This window comes from Neodiprion fabricii, chromosome 6 (assembly GCF_021155785.1).
Source record: "Neodiprion fabricii isolate iyNeoFabr1 chromosome 6, iyNeoFabr1.1, whole genome shotgun sequence".
Lineage (NCBI taxonomy): Eukaryota > Metazoa > Arthropoda > Insecta > Hymenoptera > Diprionidae > Neodiprion > Neodiprion fabricii.
The window spans coordinates 17,058,912-17,070,111 of NC_060244.1; the positions used below are offsets into that span (position 1 = coordinate 17,058,912).

General features: G+C 40.6%; 1 long non-coding RNA gene across 3 annotated transcripts; it reads left to right on the forward strand.

The window, feature by feature from the left end:
* Positions 1-209: 209 nt before the first annotated feature.
* Positions 210-4,531, forward strand: LOC124184995. Of its 3 annotated transcripts, none has more exons than XR_006871305.1 (7): positions 215-237; positions 2,278-2,391; positions 2,778-2,901; positions 3,133-3,238; positions 3,608-3,683; positions 3,767-3,832; positions 4,186-4,531. It is a non-coding gene; the product is annotated as an uncharacterized LOC124184995 (long non-coding RNA). The 3 variants fall into 3 exon arrangements; XR_006871304.1 differs by lacking the exon at positions 215-237 and adding an exon at positions 1,706-1,888; XR_006871306.1 differs by lacking the exon at positions 2,278-2,391 and having other exon boundaries at positions 210-237.
* The last annotated feature ends 6,669 nt before the right edge of the window (positions 4,532-11,200 follow it).

The following is an 11,200-nucleotide window of genomic DNA, read 5'->3' on the forward strand; positions in this document are numbered from 1 at the left end:
CTACTGAAATTTTTTCTACTATTAATTAATTAATTATTTATATTAATCATAACACAATATTTTCAACGTGTTCTTATGCTGAAAATATTTATTACTATTCGAGGTGTACCCTGAGGCGGTTATCGGTGGTTGTTGGAGGTGATTGGCGGTGGTTGAAGGTGTTCGGAGTTGGACGAGGAGGAGGACAAGAAAGACAAGGAGATGAAGGTGGACGAGGAGGACGAGGATTTGTGCTCGGTGAGTAAAACACTTTTATATTATTTGATGGCAATTGTAATTATATTATATCTAAAATTTTTCGAACTTGTCATGTTCACAATAAATTATTTCAATTCATTTTTCGCGCGAGCACAAATTCAGTATTTATCGATGCGCTCATGATATTTCTATAATTTTTGATAATTTTATCATAATCTTGTTGATAGAATGTGTCAGTGAAAAAATCATATTAGTACGTACACAACATTCTTAAAGTGTTCTGATTTTTGTTTGTTCCAACACGCTAGTGAAATTTCTGTGATGTTTCATAATTTTTTCGTAATCCTCGTAGAATGTGTCAATAAAAAAATTATGTCACTCCTTCAACAATATTTTTCTTGTGTTCTGATACTGAAATTATTGATCAGTATTGGACGTATGACCAGAGGTGGTTAGCGGTGGTCGTTGGAGGTTGTTGGCAGTAGTTGCGGTGATGAAGGTGCACAAGGAAAAGCACGACGATTACGAGGACTTGTGCACTGTGAGTATAACATTTGTATGATATTTGATGGAGTAGGAGTAGGAGTAGGATCAGGAGTGGGAGATGGAGTAGGATGAGGAGTAGAATCAGAAGTAGGAGTGGAAGTAGGTGTTGGAGTAGGATCAGGAGTAGAATCAGAAGTAGGAGTGAGAGTAGAAGTGAGAGAAGGAGTAGTAGGAGTTAAAGTGGAAGTAAGAGTAGCAGTAGTAGGAGATGGAGTAAGAAATAGGAGTAGGAGATGGTGTAGGAATCGGAATAGTAGTAGGAAATAGGAGTAGGAGTAGAGGTAGAATCAGAAGCAGGAGGAGGAGTACGAGTGAGAGAAAAATGAGAAGTAGGATCGTGTGTAACTCGTACTTGAGAGTAGGGTAGGGTAGGGTAGGTGATGAAGGCGCACGAGGAAAAGGACGACGATGACGACGACTTGTGCACTGCGAGTATAACATTTTTATGATGTTTGATGGAATAGGAATAGGATCAGGAGTAGAATCAGAAGTAGGAGTAGGGAGTAGGAGTGGGAGAAGGAGTAGTAGGAGTTATGGTAGAAGTAAGAGTAGCAGTAGTAGGAGATAGAGTAGGAATAGGAGTTGGAAGTAGCAGAGGAGATGGAGTAGATATAGGAGTTAAAATTAAAAGTAGGAGATGGAGTAGGCATAGGAATAGAAGTAGGAAGTAGGAGTAGCAGTGAAGGTAGGATCAGGAGTAGCATTGTGAGTAGAGTAGGAGTAGAAGTAGGATCTGGAGTCATAGTAGGAGTGCGAATAAAAGGGTAGGAGCGTTAAAGGGTGGAAGGGTGGGATGGGGTGAGGTGGGGTGGGGCGGGGTAGGGTCAAGTCGTGTATTAAATAATAAATCCATATTTAATGACAATTGTAATCATGTGGCATCAAAAATTCGGTAGCTATAAATCCGCTAATGGAATGTATTATATTATTGATTGATTAATTAATTCTTTTGATTCTCATATAATACTTTTAATTTGTTCTCATACTGAAAATGTTCATTACTATTCCAGGTATGACACGAGGTGGTTATCGGTGGTTGTTGGAGGTGGTTGACGGTGGTTGAAGGTGGTCGGAGGTGGACGAGGAGGAGGAGGAGGAAGACGAGGAGAACAAGGTGGACAAGGAGGACGAGGATTTGTGCTCGGTGAGTTTACCATTTTTATAATATTTAATGGCAATTGCAAATATATTCTGTCTAAAACTTTTCAAACTTGCCATGTTCAGAATAAATTACTTCAATTCATTTTTCACGCGAGCACAAATTCAGTAGCTATCGATGGGTTCATGATATTTCTATAATTTTTTATAATTTTGTCGGAATCTTCTTGGTAGAATATGACAGTGAAAAAATTATACTGGTACTTACACGACATTCTTGACGTGTTCTAATTTTTGCTTGGTCCAATAAGCTAGTGAAATTTCTGTAATGTTTCGTAATGTTTTCACAATCCTCGTAAAATGTGTCAATGAAAAAATTATATCAATCCTTTCACAATATTTTTATTGTGTTCTAATACTGAAATTAGTTATTAGTATTCGAGGTACGACCAGATGAAGTTATCGGTGGTCGTTGGAGATGTTTGGCAGTGGTTGCAGGTGATCAAGGTGCACGAGGAACAGGATGACGATGACAAGGATTTGTCCACTGTAAGAATAACATTCCGTGATATTTGATGGAGTAGGAGTAGGATCAGGAGAAGGAGTTAGAGTAGGATCAGGAGTAGGAGGAAAAGTACGAGTGAGAGTAGAATGTGGAGTAGGATCTTGAGTACCGTGTACTCGTGAGAGGTGGGGGGTGGGATGAGGTGGGGTAGGTAAGGGTATGGTGGGCGGTAAGGTAGGGTAGGGCTATGTCATGTAGGGTCATGTTTACAATAAATTATTTCGATTCATTTTTGAAGCAAGCACATATTCAGTAGCTATAATTGCGCTAGTGAAATTTATTATATTATCAATTGATTGAATAATTACATTAATCCTTATATAGTATATTTGGTGTGTTCTTATACTGAAAATATTTATTACTGTTCCAGGTATAATCCGAGGTGGTTATGGGTGGTTGGTGGAGGTGGTTGGCGGTGGTTGGAGGTGGACGAGAAGGAGGACGAGGAAGATGAGAAGAACAAGGTGGACGCGGAGGAGGAGGATTTGTGCTCGGTGAGTAAAACATTTTGATAATATTTATTGGTAATTGCATTAACATTGTATTTGAAATTTTTCAAACTTGTCATGTTTACAATAAATTACTTCAATTCATTTTTCGCGTAAGACCATGTTCAGTAGCTTCAAATGTGCTAATAAAATTTATTACATATTAATTAATTATATTCATCCTTACATGATATTTTTGATGTGTTCTTATACTAAAAATATTCATCACTATTCCAGGTATAACCCAAGGTGGTGAGCAGTGGTCGTTGAAGGTGGTGAGCGGTAGATGGAGGCGGTCGAGCTGGACGAGGAGGAGGACGAGGAAGACGAGGATTTGTGCTCGGTGAGTTTAGCATCGTTATAATATTTGATGAAGTAGGATCAGGATCGGGAGTAGGAGTAGGAGTAGTATCAGGGAAAGAAGTAGTATCAGGAGTAGAAGTAGGAGTAGGATCAGGAGTAGGTGTAGAAATAGGAGTGGTAGTAGTAATAGAGGCACGGTGCGGGGGGGGGGGGGGGGGGAAGGGTAGGGTGAGAAAGAAGAAAAACCGAATAGAAAATAGTAATAGCCCTTTGCCGCAGCATAGATCCATACAAGATTCCAAGGTAGGCATCTTAGATTTACGAGCAAAGTCTGATTAGTACTTTGTCAATCTTGTTAGACCTATGAGATACGTTTCTAACCAGACAAAAATATATCGAAAATTTACAGTATTTGACAACAGTGATACCTTATCACATGGACAGTGGCCCACCTGATAATCAAGCTTCACAAGTCCTCATTAAGAGTAAGTTTTACAAGTTCTTGGTAACAGTACCAACAATTACTTAATAACTTCATTCGAAATTAATGATATGTTTTTGTTTTCAGTATTAAAGGCTATCAATGAGGATAGTCCAACGATGCCCACATTATTAACGGACTACATATTGAAAGGTGGGTTGATATCTTTCACCTTGTCTTGAATCCGTGCGAGATAAACACTTGTATATTTCACGGTCCCGTTATTATCATGAGGTTGAAGTTCGTAATGTTATTCAGGCGATGAATTTTTAGAAAAACTTGGAATACAACTTCAGGATTGTCTGAACATAAGTAAACCGTAATAAACCAAATTGTAATCATATCAAGTTATCAGTAATAAGCAATTGCGGGTAAAATATTAGCTTACTTTTGTAAGTATTTATGAATATAGCCTCCATGAATATTCGTTGTTGGTATATAAGGTCTGGCAACGTACCTACTTTCTGTAAGAGATGTTGAAGACTTTTAACATAATTATATTTCAGATCTGTGCCCCACCTAGTGATCCACTAGTACATATCCTCCGACGTGACATCGCTCCGCTACGTATGCAGAAGAAAAGATGTATTAAGATGCAGATTGCTCCTCTCTTCTTGCCATTGTGCTTTCAGCCATTGTTGTGGTGTGTGTTTAAAATTAAGGACAGTATATAATATAGAATAACAGGTACATCTACGAATATAGCACTGCAATAAATCTTATATAAATGAGCTCTCACTGAGATTTCTCTGTATTTATAACTCGACGCGAGAAGGCAAAAATCAATGTAATGCCATCTGTAAGGTAATTGGACTCGTATTTGCACTACGAGAACTCGTTGGGAATTTTGCGGTGAAGTTTGAAAAATTGTTGTAGAAGAAATTAAATAACTATAAAAATGGATAAAAAATATTATCTCTAATAGTAAATGTAGCTAATACAGCTTTAACCGTATATCGATTATGTTAATGATCTATTGTGACAAGATCGGAATTAGATAAGCTCTCTAAATACCCTTTTCTAGTCTATTAACTTATATAATGTACATGTAAATGTATATTTCTTCAGTTTATACAATCACTGCACTAGGATTACCCTTGCCATGTTTTATGGTGCGCTTGTGTAATTTGTATATTATTAACCTTACGCTTTACTCTATTTGCGACAAGTTGCGACTGTTTCTAATTTCTTGGCAATTATTTATGTACATGTATGTGTATATATGTATATATATACTTATGAATGTGTATATACATATATGCACATATTTAAAACTAGACTTTTACAATAAACATAGAGGTTTTAGTATATTCACATACGGATTTCTGTGTATATGTATACTTGAACTAAAATATCCTTATCTCTAATACGGAGTTCTTCGTAATTCGCATTTGTTCTTGTAACCCAATGTCCTACATACGATGGCAAAAATCGAGATCCAACTTAACTGAGTCTCAAAGCCCTGTTGACACAAAAGCAGCTACTTGATAGAAATTATAGTTTATAGTTTACACAGCCCATTGCATGATTTTTCATTATAAATACATATGTTTCAATGTATTTAGGAATAATTTATCAAATATACAGAGGTCATGTGCTAATAATAAATGAATTGATTCGACCGCAGTTTAATGTATTCATTAGAGCTTTAACAATAAATCTAAGCTTTGTTACTGCTTTTATATTATTATGGATAATCAAAAACATTTCTGACTATTCGTGCTGTGGAAGCATGGGGATTAAACCAAATGTAGCAAAAGATTAGAAACAGTGTATGTATAGTACAGGTATTTTTCTAATAATGCAAACACGTGCCGCTGGCTTAGTCTTGACATATCTAGAATACCATGCCTTGCGAATCAGCTTTCCAGGCAGAGATGAATGATGAATTTTAAGGACTGCATTATCGTTGTTGAATACTCTATGCCTCATGGGAAACGAAAATCTGTAACGATAAAATTGATGCACCGGATCATCGTCGACTTTAACTTATGAAATGTCCTACCGTTTTCGAACACCTCCTACCTCCCCCTGCCACCTCCGACCATCAATGGCCACTTTCGATCACCCCCTATCACCTTCTGCCAGCGCCGACCACCTTCTACCATTTCCGAACACCTCCAACCATCCTATTTACCTATATTACTAGATTAGCTATGATACGAAAAGAGAAGAATTATTCATTTCAAAATGAGATTCTATTCGACGCGCGCTTGATGTATTCCATAACATTAGTATTTATAATTATTCCAATGACTTTTCATTTGCCCTCTCGATCTTGAATTTTCATAGGCATAGAATCGAAACGCTGTTTCAGCTGGTCGCAAGTGAAGTATCTGCGTTGGGTGGAGGAGCAGAATTTATTTTTCGAAAAATATTCGGATGGAAAAAAATTCAGAGTAACGGTAATACATCACGAATGCGCTAATTTTGGACGAGATGAAATGGATGCTTCGTATATGAGACAGTATTTAACGCTGCGTAGTGATTTAAAGACCTAAATGAGTGATAGGGAGAGAAAGAACGAGGCTTCTCAACACTTCGAGTGTATTTTAACACACATTTGAAAGATACGAGCGAAATTTTTCATCATCCAACTGTCGCAGAACGGCAGCGTTATCAGCTAACCCGTTAACCGAAGGATATATCTTCAGTCAACGGCTGACCATCGAAGGGCCTGGCGGCTTGAGTCTGGAATCGGCAGGAGAGATGAAGTGCGTATTTCTTGTATGAAATGTGAAAACTAAAATCATCATACATCATATCATATCATCATACATCATACATCATACATCATACATCATACATCATCATACCTAGTATTACAGTTCGAAACCAAAGTTTGAATTTTCGGATGTTCGGAAAGTGACGTCACCAATCTAAAATCGGCTAGCCGAGTTCCTCAGTCGGGTAACAACCGCGCAGTAGAGCGGACGGTTGAGAGTCGCGCTCCGCAAATTTCGAGTACCGGGTTCTCAACCTCTCGGATCCCGCGCTTCGGGTCCGCTACGTATTTCGAGTACCGGGTTCTCAACCTCCCGGATCTCGCGCTTCGGGTCCGCTACGCCGTGAAACTCGACTTCCAGGATTAGCGCTCCGTGGTTCCTGGTTCATCTTTACAATAAATTATTTCAATTCGTTTTTCGCGCAACCCCAAATTCGGTAGCTGTCAGTCCGCTATTAAAATTTCTCGACTTCCAGGATAAGCGCTACGTGGTTCCTGGTTCATGTTTACAATAAATTATTTCAATTCGTTTTTCGCGCAACCCCAAATTCGGTACCTGTCAGTCCGCTATTAAAATTTCTCGACTTCCAGGATAAGCGCTCCGTGGTTCCTGGTTCATGTTTACAATAAATTATTTCAATTCGTTTTTCGCGCAACCCCAAATTCGGTAGCTGTCAGTCCGCTAATAAAATTTCTCGACTTCCAGGATAAGCGCTCCGTGGTTCCTGGTTCATGTTTACAATAAATTATTTCAATTCGTTTTTCGCGCAACCCCAAATTCGGTACCTGTCAGTCCGCTAATGAAATTTCTCGACTTCCAGGATAAGCGCTCCGTGGTTCCTGGTTCATGTTTACAATAAATTATTTCAATTCGTTTTTCGCGCAACCCCAAATTTGCTACCTGTCAGTCCGCTAATAAAATTTCTCGACTTCCAGGATAAGCGCTCCGTGGTTCCTGGTTCATGTTTACAATAAATTATTTCAATTCGTTTTTCGCGCAACCCCAAATTCGGTAGCTGTCAGTCCGCTGATAAAATTTCTCGACTTCCAGGATAAGCGCTCCGTGGTTCCTGGTTCATGTTTACAATAAATTATTTCAATTCGTTTTTCGCGCAACCCCAAATTCGGTACCTGTCAGTCCGCTAATGAAATTTCTCGACTTCCAGGATAAGCGCTCCGTGGTTCCTGGTTCATGTTTACAATAAATTATTTCAATTCGTTTTTCGCGCAACCCCAAATTTGCTACCTGTCAGTCCGCTAATAAAATTTCTCGACTTCCAGGATAAGCGCTCCGTGGTTCCTGGTTCATGTTCACAATAAATTATTTCAATTCGTTTTTCGCGCAACCCCAAATTCGGTAGCTGTCAGTCCGCTAATGAAATTTCTCGACTTCCAGGATAAGCGCTCCGTGGTTCCTGGTTCATGTTCACAATAAATTATTTCAATTCGTTCTTCGCGCAACCCCAAATTCGGTACCTGTCAGTCCGCTAATAAAATTTCTATAACTTTACAATCTTCTCATAATCTTTTTGGTAAAATATATCGTTGAAAAAATTATATTAAACCTCACACGGTATTATTAATTTGTTTTCACGCTGAAAATATTTATTAGCATTCGAGGTATAACCTGAGGTGGTTGAAGGTGGTCGGAGGTGGACGAGGAGGAGGACGAGGAGGACGAGGATTTGTGCTGGGTGAGTAAAACACTTTTATAATATTTGATGGCAATTGTAATTATATTTCATCTGAAATATTACAAACTTGTCACTTTACAATAAATTATTTCAATTCATTTTTCGTGCAAGCACATATTCAGTAGCTATGAATAATCTTGTACAATTTATTATATTATTCATTGATAGATTAATTACATTTATCCTTACACAATATTGTTGATGTGTTCCTATACTAAAAATATTCATTACTATTCCAGGTATTACCCGAGGTGGTCGGAGGTGGACGAGGAGGAGGACGAGCTGGACGAGGAGGAGGACCAGGTGGACGACGAGGAGGACGAGGTGGACGAGGAGGAGGCGGTGGGTCGTGGGAGAGGACCTCTCCTCTCATCAGAGGAGGGGAGGGGGAGGGGCAGGAAAGGGGGGGAGGTGGGCGGGGCGGGGGAAGGGCCGGGAAGGGATGGGGTGGGGAGGGGAGGGAAGGGCGGGAAGGGGAGGGGCGGGAAGGGAAGGGGCGGAGAGGGGAGGGCGGGAGGGAGGAAGGGAGGGAGGGAGGGAGGGAGGGAGGGCGGGAGGGAGAGAGTGGAGGACGGATGTCGATGCGAGCCCGTTAGAGTTAATAAAGCAGTACACTCCCCCGTCTTGCACCCGCCCGCCCGCCCACCCTCCCTCCCTCCCGCCCCGCCCCTTCCCTCCCCTCCCCTTCCCACCCTTCCCTCTCCGCCCCTTCCCTTCCCGCCCCTCCCCTTCCCGCCCTCCCCTCCCCTCCCCACCCCATCCCTTCCCGGCCCTTCCCCCGCCCCGCCCACCTCCCCCCTTTTCCTGCCCCTCCCCCTCCCCTCCTCTGAGGAGAGGAAAGGTCCTCTCCCACGACCCACCCCGCCTCTTCCTCGTCCACCTCGTCCTCCTCGTCGTCCACCTGGTCCTCCTCCTCGTCCAGCTCGTCCTCCTCCTCGTCCACCTCCGACCACCTCGGGTAATACCTGGAATAGTAATGAATATTTTTAGTATAGGAACACATCAACAATATTGTGTAAGGATAAATGTAATTAATCAATCAATGAATAATATAATAAATTGTACAAGATTATTCATAGCTACTGAATATGTGCTTGCACGAAAAATGAATTGAAATAATTTATTGTAAAGTGACAAGTTTGTAATATTTCAGATGAAATATAATTACAATTGCCATCAAATATTATAAAAGTGTTTTACTCACCCAGCACAAATCCTCGTCCTCCTCGTCCTCCTCCTCGTCCACCTCCGACCACCTTCAACCACCTCAGGTTATACCTCGAATGCTAATAAATATTTTCAGCGTGAAAACAAATTAATAATACCGTGTGAGGTTTAATATAATTTTTTCAACGATATATTTTACCAAAAAGATTATGAGAAGATTGTAAAGTTATAGAAATTTTATTAGCGGACTGACAGGTACCGAATTTGGGGTTGCGCGAAAAACGAATTGAAATAATTTATTGTAAACATGAACCAGGAACCACGGAGCGCTTATCCTGGAAGTCGAGAAATTTCATTAGCGGACTGACAGCTACCGAATTTGGGGTTGCGCGAAAAACGAATTGAAATAATTTATTGTAAACATGAACCAGGAACCACGGAGCGCTTATCCTGGAAGTCGAGAAATTTTATTAGCGGACTCACAGGTACCGAATTTGGGGTTGCGCGAAAAACGAATTGAAATAATTTATTGTAAACATGAACCAGCAACCACGGAGCGCTTATCCTGGAAGTCGAGAAATTTTATTAGCGGACTCACAGGTACTGAATTTGGGGTTGCGCGAAAAACGAATTGAAATAATTTATTGTAAACATGAACCAGCAACCACGGAGCGCTTATCCTGGAAGTCGAGAAATTTTATTAGCGGACTGACAGGTACCGAATTTGGGGTTGCGCGAAAAACGAATTGAAATAATTTATTGTAAACATGAACCAGGAACCACGGAGCGCTTATCCTGGAAGTCGAGAAATTTTATCAGCGGACTGACAGCTACCGAATTTGGGGTTGCGCGAAAAACGAATTGAAATAATTTATTGTAAACATGAACCAGGAACCACGGAGCGCTTATCCTGGAAGTCGAGAAATTTTATTAGCGGACTGACAGGTAGCAAATTTGGGGTTGCGCGAAAAACGAATTGAAATAATTTATTGTAAACATGAACCAGGAACCACGGAGCGCTTATCCTGGAAGTCGAGAAATTTCATTAGCGGACTGACAGGTACCGAATTTGGGGTTGCGCGAAAAACGAATTGAAATAATTTATTGTAAACATGAACCAGGAACCACGGAGCGCTTATCCTGGAAGTCGAGAAATTTTATCAGCGGACTGACAGCTACCGAATTTGGGGTTGCGCGAAAAACGAATTGAAATAATTTATTGTAAACATGAACCAGGAACCACGGAGCGCTTATCCTGGAAGTCGAGAAATTTTATTAGCGGACTGACAGGTAGCAAATTTGGGGTTGCGCGAAAAACGAATTGAAATAATTTATTGTAAACATGAACCAGGAACCACGGAGCGCTTATCCTGGAAGTCGAGAAATTTCATTAGCGGACTGACAGGTACCGAATTTGGGGTTGCGCGAAAAACGAATTGAAATAATTTATTGTAAACATGAACCAGGAACCACGGAGCGCTTATCCTGGAAGTCGAGAAATTTTATTAGCGGACTGACAGCTACCGAATTTGGGGTTGCGCGAAAAACGAATTGAAATAATTTATTGTAAACATGAACCAGGAACCACGGAGCGCTTATCCTGGAAGTCGAGAAATTTTAATAGCGGACTGACAGGTACCGAATTTGGGGTTGCGCGAAAAACGAATTGAAATAATTTATTGTAAACATGAACCAGGAACCACGTAGCGCTTATCCTGGAAGTCGAGAAATTTTATTAGCGGACTGACAGCTACCGAATTTGGGGTTGCGCGAAAAACGAATTGAAATAATTTATTGTAAAGATGAACCAGGAACCACGGAGCGCTAATCCTGGAAGTCGAGTTTCACGGCGTAGCGGACCCGAAGCGCGAGATCCGGGAGGTTGAGAACCCGGTACTCGAAATACGTAGCGGACCCGAAGCGCGGGATCCGAGA